The sequence below is a fragment of the Lasioglossum baleicum genome, chromosome 16 (assembly GCF_051020765.1).
Source record: "Lasioglossum baleicum chromosome 16, iyLasBale1, whole genome shotgun sequence".
NCBI lineage: Eukaryota > Metazoa > Arthropoda > Insecta > Hymenoptera > Halictidae > Lasioglossum > Lasioglossum baleicum.
In genome coordinates, this window is record NC_134944.1 from 630,072 (window position 1) to 643,680 (window position 13,609).

Below are 13,609 nucleotides of genomic sequence, written 5' to 3' on the forward strand. Positions count from 1 at the left end.
TTGGTAAGGTGATGCGATTGATTATCGCGTTTTTCTTACTCCCTTCTGTCCGAAAATAATAGTAGCAAGTGAATATTTAAACGGGAATTATTGGCGAATGCAGCTGTAAAGTTATGTTTTAACGCAAAAATGCGAAGCCGTCAACCAAAATCAATGTTTCGTTACATCTGTCACATTTCTTTCGACACATCTTTCAATTAATTATTACGAATTATAACTATTTTTCTAATTTCATCCGCTGATCGAAATCAATTGAGTCGTTTCTTTTTTAAAGTGGTGAGAGAAGAGTAGGGCCGAATATGTGTGAATAAGACAGACCTGTAAAGTTAGGATACTCTGTAAACCAAGTCAATTTTTATATATATGTATATGTATAATAAATAATAATATACATATTGTTCAATCTCGTATTGTTATTATCGGAAAGTTTCTGTTTAGTAGTCAACTTTTCGGGCTTTAATTTTTAAATTGAAATGTTAATTTTAGGTTGACAAGTATAATAGACAGTTGCGTTTTCTGACACAGAGAGGGGAAGAGAGAGAGAGAGAGAGAGAGATCCTGTTATCAGAACTCTTATCATCTGTCTTATCGTGTATTGTTTAATACGTTAAGCCTCATTATCTCGTTATTATGTCGGGAAGAGAACGAGAACGTATGAAGTTGACACGACTCGCTTTTTATTTTCGTACTTCTTCTTCTGCCATCGTTAGTTCGTTATATGCAGTCGTTGTAATTTGAGGGAGCACCGAGCTAGATACAAACGATAAGATGTTTGCATCGCGCCAGGTTCTCGTCCTCGACGACCTGTAATGCAATATTTATTCACGGAAAGTGCAAACAATTTAGAACCGAGTATATGTATATGTATTTTATATTAAATTTCATGCCTGTGCATTCCGTTTGATAAAAATCATAACTAGACTCCGGACGTTCATGCAAGAGCTAAATATAAATTTATATTCTTCATTAATAACTTTAATGTGATGAAAATAATATATTAATATTATCAAAATTTTTTAATATTCTTAATATTTTCTTAAATTTTAATATTTTTATTACTTTTAATATTTTCACTGTTCTAAATCGCACTTGCTCATTTTTTTTATGAATGCATAAAATCCGGAGTCTAATCGTAACACGCTTCCATTATAGAACTGTGAACATTTTATTAATTATTAAAATTATGGAATATCTACCTTAAAATAACAGAATTTATTATACGAAAAAAGGCACGTACTCGATCGAAAATAAGTATTTTATATTATATAACGTCAGATCGTTCTAAATTATTTTACACACAGAAGGAACAATGTGCTTCACTGTATGTATAATATTTATTGAAGCGTATTGAGTATCGAGTCTTACGTTCCCCTCGCAGTATGTAATGACTGTCCGCGGTGACTTCTTCCAAGGTAGATGCACGAGGGAGATGCTTTCAAGTGGAATTTATTTTAAATATTCCTAATGGGTGAAATTGATTTGCAAAATGTTGAATTTGATTTGCAAAAAGGTGAAATTGATTTGGATAAGGTTGATTGATTTGACTTGCAAAAGGGTGAATTTGGAGTGCAAAACCTATAACAAACCAAGAATCAGAACTCGTTCAAGTTTGAAACGAAACGAAACGTTTGAAAAAGCCACGTGGTCACGCTGTCGTTTGAAAATTTGACGCGGCAAGCACTGCTGTGAGTGTTCAGTTCAGAAAATTGCTTTGTAGACACATAAATGTACGGTTCGTTTGATCGTCTCTCTGTTTTCTCTCATACATATACATGCACGCATTCATCTTCAATAACAAATTATCTACGTAAACTCACTCCCGACTTCCGGGGCGTGCCCTTTAAATCCTAGTCAGTTAAATAAACGCACATACAAACATATATATAATATGTGTACATAACTTCATATTGTATGAACATTATTACTATAGCATGTGCAATTTATAATTCAACTGTATAATTAATTATACAGTAAAATGTCAATTCTGCAAAATTCCACATTGTTTCATTTCATTGTTTGGTGTAATCAGAGTTGGGCAAACATTTTTATTTGAATAAAAACGAAGAAACATAAAAACGTCGTCAGGTTTCAGGATCTGTTTAATTTCAACAAATCAATTAATCGACTCGTCTATTTCTATTGTTTTCTTTTGTTCGCTACGAGTTACATCAATCAGTTCAATCTTCACACTATACTCCTTTCGCTTGGGTAAGAAATTGAAGGTTTAAGTAGCATTTTATTCTTGGAATATGAATATGTATTCCAGTTATAATTAATGAGACATTCGAACCAATCATAAACGCTTTCACATTATCCGAAAAAGGCGTTACCCCACGATCTCTAGTTAATTTTTCTTTTTTTGCGACACGCCAAGTTCTCGAACGTCGCGCGTCCCCTCCCGTCGTTTAAAAGCGTCGGGAGAAAAAGGAGCGACGGGAGAAGCCGGCGGGGAACACTTTACACTTTACACGCATCTGTTTCATTAACAGAGTTTATGAAAACACGCCTTGTCCTTGTCGAGTGCAACACACTCTCGCTTCTGACTGCGTCCTCTCGTTGCACTTGCCACGTCTCAGCTACGTTCGTTCCTCTTTTTTTCTTTGTTTCTGAAAGAAATGCACACGCTTCAATGTAACACAAAGGGGAGAGATACGAAAAAGTGTTGCTCCACGACCACTCTCTCTCTTCTCTGATAAATCTACTTCAATTATTCCCATTCTTATCTGCTTTCAAATAATCGATTGGTATTGATATGACTTGATCGGAGTAATCTCTCGCCGCCGATTCATTCAATGCGGACAATACGCGATCGCCAATCACACCAATTCAAGTTCATTGCTCGCGTTGTTCTTAATAAAAAGTGCAAGTTTTTGTTGAACTCGCTCAATTGTACACTGGCGGTCAAAATGATAAGGCACCTCAAGGTTTTTAGCAATGAACATTCATTTGTATATACACGTGGAAAGTGAATATACAACAAAATAAGGTACTAACTTTTATATATAATAATATACTGAAAATTAAATAACTCGTTCAAACGATTTATTATTTCTACAAAAATTGACTTTTAGTGTGGGCAAAATGATATAAGGCTCTTTGAATATAATACTTATTCAAATAAAAATACATTTTCTAAGAATACCACGTTTTTAAAACAGACTAAAAAGTATAAAATAAATTTTTTTTTTAAATGTCATGTTTAAGAGACGGACTAAAAAGTATAAAATAATTTTTCCTAGCCCCATACAGGTTCCTAACTCCATTCAGATAGTCCTGAAAAGTGATTGTGAATTTTTAATAGCTATGAAAATACTTGTATGATTTAAAACGAAAAACGCAAGGATTTGACTGAATTTCTATAAATCTGATAACTCCAAAACTTATTAATGGACTGCGCATCTTTATGCATTTATGGCTTATGAAAATCTTCAAAAAAGGATAGAATATAAAATTCGACAGAGTTTTGTACAATGTTTGCGTGTTTTGGATCGTCAAAGGCTGTTTTCATTGAAAATAGAATTTCATTTCATTCTACTTTCATAAAATTCGTCTACAAAAATTGAAAATTGCATGAATATCCGCAGTCTACTTATTAATTATGTATAATATCTCTTAACGAAGCTGTATCTTTTTAGCATAACATTAGAGACGCGTTCACATCTGAAATCTATTGGTTTGTTAGAGATTGTACGTTGACAGAGTACGAATTTTTGTTAACCTCCCGTATAGTTATTTTGACGAAACTGTTTATCATACGAATTGCACAATATGACACACAAGAAGACGCGATGTTTAATCGATAGCCTGCAACTCGGAGCTCGCTATCAGTGCTCATAGGTTATCATCCGAGTCATATATGTATGCTAAACGCAACTTTGTTCGGTATGGCTCTCACCCATACGTACACATTACACATACATATAAACCAGTCGTTTAAGTGGACGCCGCGCGCCGCGCCGTTATAACCGCTTGCATTTCCACGGGCCCACGGGTTTTTCTTAGCTGTCTTGTTTCCTGCAAGATCGCTTCCATTGGAATCCTAATAACTTTTACCAGTCAGGATTTATTATCCACTTCAAGCCAACTCCGTTACGTCAATTGTTTTGATCTTCCACGCCGCGTCGCGCCGCGCGCCGCGTCGAGACGATTGCTGGAATACTTCGCACGACGACAGAGCTACGAATTGTCCAGTTAACAATTCATTTATTACCGCCGAACGTCAATTAAGTATACGAATGTCATTTTATAAGCATGCTTCGCCTTTTCCTTATCACTATGGCATACAGTCGCCGCGGAAAGTATGTTGACACGTCAAAAAAATGCACATATTTTCGATTTTAAATCAATAATTCAGGAATTAATCGAAAATATATATTGTGTATGTTATTTAATACAGTACAAACTAGTATGTGTAGCACCAAAGATGATATAAAGTATAAAGAAAGAGACATAGTTCATAGAATTTCCCATACGCTCTCCTTCTTTGCGTCGCAAATTTTGATCGTTCATTATTTTTTTCTATGTTCTATGATTTTCTATGATTCTATCGTTGAAACAATTGAAAAATTCTCGATTCAATTTCGTCTAAATGTCTTGCAAATACTGCATCGAGAGTTGTTCCTGATCTTGTTGTCGCTTCATTAGGATTATTTACCATTTCCAATCTTAATTTACTTCTAAACATTACTAGACTGCAAGAAGCTTCACTTCTGCAGCGCGTGGTTTTCTTTCTTTACGTGTGTTTTTGCGATCATTATCATTTTATTTTTAACTTCCCGATTTTATAGGGAAGTTATTGTAATGACCCTGAAAATCGAAAATCGATTTTTTAGCAGATCTTCACGTTTCATGGTCTCTCTCATTGCAGTCATTTTAGACTATTTTCAGCAAAATGTTCGTGTGTGTGTGTGTGTGTGTGTGCGCGCGCGCGCGCGCGCGCGTATGTCCGTTTGTATGTTATCCAATTTTTCGTTAACGTTTTCAAAAAAAGTAACAACGCGATCAGGATGATGAATGATGCAATCGATGTGCCCCGCTGTAACTTAGAGCTGATTAGATTTTGGTTCATTTTGGTCAAGTAGTTTTTTAGTTTTTTTAGTTTTTTTCGTAAGAAGTTCATTCAACAATGCAATTTATACGAGAGAACGGAAAGTTTCCACCGAAGAAACAAACGTATAATTACACAAAAAATTTTTTTTGTACCTTATGATGATGTTTCCGCTTACAATAATCGAAAATTATCCCAATGCAAGAGTGAGTTTTAATCATCTCTACTCCCGAGAATACATTTTCAACGAATATCGATGAAAGTACAAAAAAAATTTATATTCCAATCTTTAAAAAAACAATCAGTTCAAAACGAATTATTAACTGAGATTAAATTGAAAATTAATATAAACTATATGATAATTATTAATAACATTGATGTTGAAAACGGATTGGTTAATGAAGCACACACACACATGCGGAATATTAAAATTTATTATAATACTTTTCAAGAAAATACTAAAATTCCGTCTATATTGTGGTTAGATTTTCAATTGGCCAGAGTAGGAGTGAAAGTAAGAACTCGTTATCGTGATTATATGAAAAATGCAAATATTGATCAAAATTTAACACCAATAATAAAAATATCGAATCAAGTAAATATGTCGAGTGAGGAAAAATATCAAATCACACGCAGTCAATTTCCAGTGGTTTCTGCTGGAGCGATTACGATTCATAAAAGTCAGGGACAAACATACGAGAAAGTATGTTTGGATTTTAAAAAATCAGAAAGGCGAACTTTACAAATGTTGTATGTAGCACTGAGCAGAGTTTCAAAATTGAGCGCGGATTATATATTTTGGGACAATTTAAATTAACAGTATCGAAGAAAACCAAGATCAATACTGCAAACCCGAATAATGATGAGTTGTATCGTTTGTGAAAAACTAATTAAGACAATTTATTTTGCAACATTAGTATGCTATAACAAGGAACCAAGCGAGCAACGAGCCTACGATGTTGGTTTAATGCGACGCCATATAGCAAACATTTTGATAAGTAGAAAACTATTGAATTTCCCTGAAAACGTATAATTTTCTTAAAATGTACACTTAATAATGATAATAATATACTACAACTAACTAGTCGGGAAGTTCTTTGTGTGACTCTTGGAGAGTCACACATCAAATAACATCCGTACCACTAACCCTCTCGCGAGCTCGCAAAGCGAGCGAGCTACGACAATCCTACTTGCGAAGCTCGCGAGCAACAACACCCCTCTAGTTTATATGATGTAATTAATGCAGTCAAAGGTTCATAATCTGTATACGAGATATATCAGAGTTTTACTAAATACCAGAGGTGTCCTAAGACCAATGAGCAGGAGTGTATATTGTACATATATTGTGTATGCATCTTTAACCTTTCAGTTAGCATGTTCGACTCCTTTCTTGTTATCTGCCGTAAACGAAGTCGATTTTACTCTCCCCGACTTCTCTCTCCACTTACATCCTTCTTCGCTTCTTCGAACCTCCTTTCCATATCCCCGTATTGCGTTCTAATATCGTTTTCGCCCTCTCACTTCCCGGTCCCTCTTTTTCTCTCGTTTACCTCCACTCCCTCGTTCATCCTCTGTCACGGCAATCTTTTTGCGGGTGCCCTCCATCCTTCTTGGTTCTTCTTCCCTTTTCGTTGCATCCTGCCTCCTTCACACGACGCGACGCACCCCGGTTCACATGTAGAGCGCACGAACACGCGTTCGCGGGATGTGAAGACGAAGGAGAAGAGAGAGATACAGTGTGAGAGAAAGAGAGGGAGAGAGAGCAACACACGTGGGCGTAACACGACGTACCAGTCTACACGTGTACATCAAAGTTTATGGGTATGTTTTTCATATAGGAGAGATAGAGTCCGCCTACCGTAACCTTGCACCGAGGAGTCAAGTGTTGCCAACCACGGTAACTTACCCCGTAACCTAGAGCGATGAAAAATATCACGCGGAGGGATCAGAGCTCCATGGTCCGCGTCCGCAGGTATACATATGTCGCTCCTGCACACGGAGACGCGCGCGCAGAAACGAATCCGCAGGATCTCTGCGGACACTATACGTGATTAGTAGAGGCTGCGGATTTTATGCATTTCTCCCTCGGACAACGGACGATTTTTATGGCCATATAATTGGCAATGCTTAGGACCGTTCGCAGCTCCAATTAACCTTCCGTCGCGTCGGGCGCAATATCTGGACCGCCAAGTTCGGGCGCAATGTGCTTGACGGGCCCACATTCAAAAAACATGATAAACACCTAATTAAGTTCATTTCTACAACTGCTGTTAGGGAAATAGTGCAGTTGGTGAGGTCTATATTAGTAGGGCCGCCCTTTTGGGCCCTCCCCAAGGGTGGGGGTGAGACTGTTTTCGAGGTACCTAACAGGTACCTAAACGATCGCACTGTGCCTCTCAGATCGGTTGCGCCCGACGGAAGGTTAATAATTTTTAACCTGGCGTTGGTAAGGTGGGAAAATGTATCGTAAGTGGTAAGGTGGGGTCTCTCACAGACCCACCGAAATAATATATTGTATTATAGAAATATAAATACCTTTTTCATAAATATAAGATTACGTATTGCTTAAGAGGCTTGTAATTTATCAAAGTAAACACGCAGATCCACGAAATTAAATTTTTATTATTAAAAAATACAAGTTACAATCAATCTAAAATCTCTCGGGTCTGTGTGACCCCACCTAACTAACGCCGGGTTAAAATTTACTTTTGATGATATCTCGTGTAGACACATTAGCCTTACCGATATCCTCAATGGAACAGCCTTTTCAGTTAGCTTAATTGCCACAAATTGAGTACCTAAATCACAATTTGGATGTTCCCGGTCAAAATAGACTCCGACACAGTATACGGAGGGTTAGTACAATAAAAATTATATATAAAAAGAACTTTTTAAAAACCACGCTTATATTAAAATACACTAAAAAGGGGAAAATAATTTTTTAGACATTGGTGACTATATTGACTTAACTATATTGACGTTGAGAAAACAGTTTATTTAATGTAAAGCTACATCAATATTTGTTGTGCTTACCTAAAATAACAACACAGAATATATTAATAACTTGTAAGCTATTACACGTTCAGTGTTTATTCTTGGGCGACATCTACGTAGAATAGTTTATACTAACTTATACTACATTAATAAATACAAACTAGAGAAATTTCGTTCATATTATAATAAAAATAACCAATTAACGGACTAGCCCCGTAGACGGACTTACCCCACTCTATTCTTATCCTTAAAAACAACAACGATATTTGAGGGTGGCAACATTAGGTGACTCACCCTGTATAAAACGGTATTCTTTAAAATTTAACCATTGAATTTTATTTTCAAATCTGGTACGAACTTGTGCAATCATCTGATATATCAATACGAATATTCCAAAACTTCACAACGCTATAAAGCCATTTACGACGAACCAATCGAAATTTTCGTATTGTATACAAACAGGTAGAATTATACTTTCTAATTTACGGATTAATTATCTCGATTTTATTAAAACATATTAAAACCGACACTTAAGTTTCATCATACAATGCAATCGGTCATGATATGATATATTATGTTATGTAACTGCTTTTATTAGAAAAGTATGTTCAAAATAGTAGGAAAATTTTCAAAATTGAAGATGTCAATATATGATTTTTCTTTTTTAGAAAACATTAAGGAAAGAATTAACATCCAATTTGGTTTCTATTTCTCGCAATCGACGCAGACAATTTTTATTTTGCATAAAGATCCGCAGTATAGTAATTAGAAATGAGAAAATACGATCTTTGTATTCAAAGCTAGTAGTAGCAGTACATTTCCGATTTATACAGATGTTAATGGAATAACATAGAGATAATTAGGAATGAGCATGATATTAACAAAAACTGTTCTTCGATAACTACAAATTGACTTCTGCGAATTATCCTTGCGGCTTTAATTGTAGAAAATTGTGTCCTTCGTATATTGTGGTAATTGTTATGTGGCGGTACGTGACGAAAGTCACAATCTCACGGAATTACCACTCGGAAAATGTCTTCGGTGCAAGTGTGATCGAGTGATGCAAACGTCAAGACACGTTTTATTATATCACGCGTTCATTCACCCTTCTCGATCTCCTTATCTCGCTTATCCTAACTTCGTCTTTCCCACTCTTGCCAGTGATCTTCACGCGAACACATACAACCTTCTCTTTTGAATGCTGCGATTTCCTTATCCAAATACATTTCAGAATTCTATGGCTTTAACAAATGACAGACACTTCAGTGTTTAATAAGTCATTTATAGACAGCGGAGTTTTTATGCATTCATGACAAAAACGAGCAGGCGTTGCGTTACGTTTTCTGTATACATGTATAAAGTATATTTACTTCATTTGATGATTTCATTTTTCTTCGTACCTAATTTCATAAATATTACGATTTCAAAATCGTAACAATATAATGTAATATTACGTATGTAAGTACGAAAGTATTTGAACACACTTTAAAACAGTGTTTTCATAATTGTACCAAACGACCTGATTTTTATAACCAATTAGAAGCATTGGCTTACTAAATGATCTGCAAAAAAGATTTCCCAGAAATTAAAACTTACAAGGTTACATGCAAAAATAAAAACACATGTTTTAAAACTTTTATTGAGGCCCTTAATGAAAATTTAAAATATATGTTTTGTAGATCTATGTTAGTTATACACATGTTGAAAATTTCATCGAAAATGTTAGAAGAATTTAATAAAACTGTTATATTATTTTCAACCTATCACAAACATATTAAGAAAGAAGATATAAGCTGTTTCACTCCAGATCGTTGCGAATCAGCTAGAAAATTTTGTATTTTGCATAAAGATCCGCTGTCTAGACATTTATAATTCTAGATTTTAAGGAATGCAATTATACACGGAGTATAACACTTTTAAATTAAATATTTTTCTGAAAAATTAGCATAACAACTTATAATTACTTTACAACGTAAGCTTCACTTCTGAATTTAAGAATTTTCAGACTATTAAATTATTGTAAAACGTTAGAAACGTTATTACTAGACTGCAGATTTTTATGTTAAATTAATTTTCTATTTTAGTCGTCCTGAAAAGTTCGAAATAAGTGTCTTTTCAATTTTCTCAATTTTGTTATAAAACCATAAAGTCCGTAGTAGAACTGCAATCTTAAGAAACGAAGAAAGGTTGGAGCTTATTTTAAGAAATAAAAAGGAAGAAGAATTCAGAAAGACAAAGGAGTTGCCATAGTAAATGTGCAATTGTGAAATGTTGAAAACTTTACAATCCTGTTACTTTAAAACAGCTTCAATCTAAAGATAATAAATATTACTCCAATATTAGTTATAACAATGCATTTAGCTACTTATTTATTCATCGATGCCGTAAACGTTCGTTCCATTAAAATGTAACAAATGAAAATATTATTTGTTACTGTACTCAGGATTTTTATATGTATATATTTCGAATTCGTAAAATTAATACGTACAAAATGTTATCGATTTCATTTGTTAATACTAGACTGCGGATCTTTATGCAAAATTAAAAATGTTTGCACCGATTGCAAGCCACAGGAGCCGCATAGAAATTTCTTTCTTCTTTTAATTGTCTTATTACGCTGAAATTAATACACTGATGCCCTTAAATCTTCTTAATTCGTCCACTGTTTTCAATTGTACGTGTCCATTTTTGTCATAAATGCATAAAATCCGCAGTCTAGTTAATACTTTCTTATGTTGTATTAGGTTTTGTACTTAGAATTTCATAATAAATCAGGAATAAGGTTAAGATAAAGTACGATCGAGGCATGATACCGCAGTAATCGGTACAGTTACCATATACAGTGACTCCCACTAATATTCGGACACTCTTAAAAACACCGTAACTTTTCAAATATTGGACTATGCGATTTGAACTTTTGTTGGAAAGCTAGAGCAATTAGTTTACTACACGATGTGAAAAGAAATTTTTTCAAAAATTGCATTTGACCGGAATTGTAGAGGAAATACTAAATGTTGCATTCCACAACTTTTTTATTCGGGCCTATATTGAAGTTTTGAAAAATATGTTTTGTAGATCTGTGTGGGTTATATGCATTGTCAAAGTTTCATCGTAATCGCTTGATGCGGGGAAAAATGACAGTCATTGAAAGATGTAAAAATTCTCAGATTTACTGCTGTTATAGGCCGAAAATCGTGAAAATCTGCAATTTTCACCATCTTTAAACGCTTGTAGCTCATTTCAACGTCGACCGATTTTCACGAAATTTTCAGGATACGTTTAATCGAAACAGATCTACAAAACGTATTTTTTAAATTTTCAATATAGGCCCACATAAAAAAGTTGTTAAATGGATCTTTTAGTATTTTCTCTACAATTCCGACCAATTGCAATTTCCGAAAAAATTTCTTTTCACATCCTGTAGTGAACTAAGAAGTGCTCTAGCTTCCGAAAAAAGTTTGAATCGTATAGTCCAATTATTAAAAAGATTATCGCGTTTTTTTAGAGCGTCCGAATATTAATGGGAGTCACTGTATGTATGTGTACCGAATGAAAAAGAATCACACGATGGGACAACGTTTGAAAACGTAACTGACTCGCGAAAGTTGAGATCCGGTGGCGAAGAAACGGAAGGAGGAGAAGAAATAAAATGAAAGAAGAGGAACAAGGGGAAAGAAGAGGTCGAAGATAAAAGAACACAGAAAACGATTGATGCAAGAGAGAGGGAGAGAGAGAGAGAGAGAGCGAGTGAGGGGGAGAAGAAGGTGGAGCGAGAGAAGGGGGGGGGGGAGGGAGTTGAAAGGCATTGTGGTACAAAAAGAAATGAAAATAACAGAGAGGATAAGAACCGGAGAAAATATTGTAGAAGAGGAAAGAGGGGTTATGTATCATATGCTTCGAGGCGAACAGAAAAAAAAGAAACAGAGGGGCGCTCCGAAAGAAAGAGAAATTACTTGTTGTGCATTTTGCAGGAGGGAGAAAGAAAGAGTGAATGGGGAACGAGAAAAGAGGAAGATGCAAGAACTTCGAAAAGAGAAACGTTATTTAAATCGCGTTTCGCGAGAGAAGAACGAAAGGATGTAGTATGTCTGGCTGAGTAACACTGCATTTGTGGCAAACAACGAAGAAAAGAGAGAAAATATTTTTTATACGCGTTTCATGGGGAAATAAAGGTGAAACCTGCGAATAACGCGAGGAACTGCTTACGCACTGAAAGTGAAATGGGAGACGCAAACTCGATATTATAAGCAAAGAAAAAAAGCACAGCGATAAGATTGCAAAGAAAATAGAAAAATTCTTTGTGAAGAAGAAGCGTTCTAGAGATAAAAGAAATCACATCTTATTATATTTTTCGTTGGAATATTGATAGGAAAGAACGCATTCTTATGTCGTCAACAAAGTATACGTTTAAGAGAAGGATAGGGAAAAAGGAATAGTACAGTCACACTTCACAGTAAATGAATAGACAGCGGGTTTTTATGCAAAATATGAAATGACGATGAATAAAAATTAATTCCTTGTGTAAATAATTTTATAATCGAATGGAAATAACACACCTATTCAACTATTCACCTATTGATTTTTGTCATAACTGCATAGAATCCGCTGTCTAGTGATTGACAAACATCTATTTATTTGTTTATTTAATGCTTTAAACCAAGAATTGTTTACATGGCACTTACATTTTAACTTGACTTGACTTACAACTAGTTTATAGTTTATATAGCTCCTACTTGGTTATATTAATTTAACGAGATTAGATTTGTGAATTGCACATCGCTTAATAAAATCGAAGATATAATTGACTGAACAAACATCTAGACGTAAATTCCTGTTGGTCGATCAAAACTGCGAGATACGCGAAAACCGATGGAATCGTATTACATAACATACACATATGTATGTACATTACAAATTTAGTCTACAAGACTATTTGAAAGCCGCAAACAAGCAATTGATTAGATATCGATAGAATGGAAAGAATCCCAGTACGTTCCGATTTTCACAAATAGATACGAAGAGAAGCAAAGCGAAGAACAATTTGCTTGCTGAAATATTTTTAGCCGTGCATACAACGTACGTATGTATTAGAGGTTGTCCCAAAAGTTTCCTTCGGAATGTGTTTCTTTAATAATAAATTTTTAAATGTTTTCGGCGCAAAACGGTTCGATCGTTTATTACGAATTATAAAGCAACTTTGCTAATTGTCAAACAAAATCAACGTTTCGATCCCAGTTTGGATCTTTTTCAAAATTTATTTGAATTGCTTCTGTAAATTAAATGTTGTTGTTGTAATTTTGGAAAAAACAGAAATATTAAATGATTGATTGTAAGAAAATTGTAAGGATTGTGTTCCTTTAATGTGTTGCTAAATAAATACGAACAATGCGATAATCTTTATGCTAATGTTTCAGTACTTCCTAACATGAATTTGCGCTATGTGCATGAATTGAAAATCAGATTTTGAGACGAGCTAATATTTATTCAGCAATATTAAAGGAACACATTCCAAAAGATGCTTTTGCGACAACCTAATACGAATATGAAAGCAATTGGAAGTTGTACATA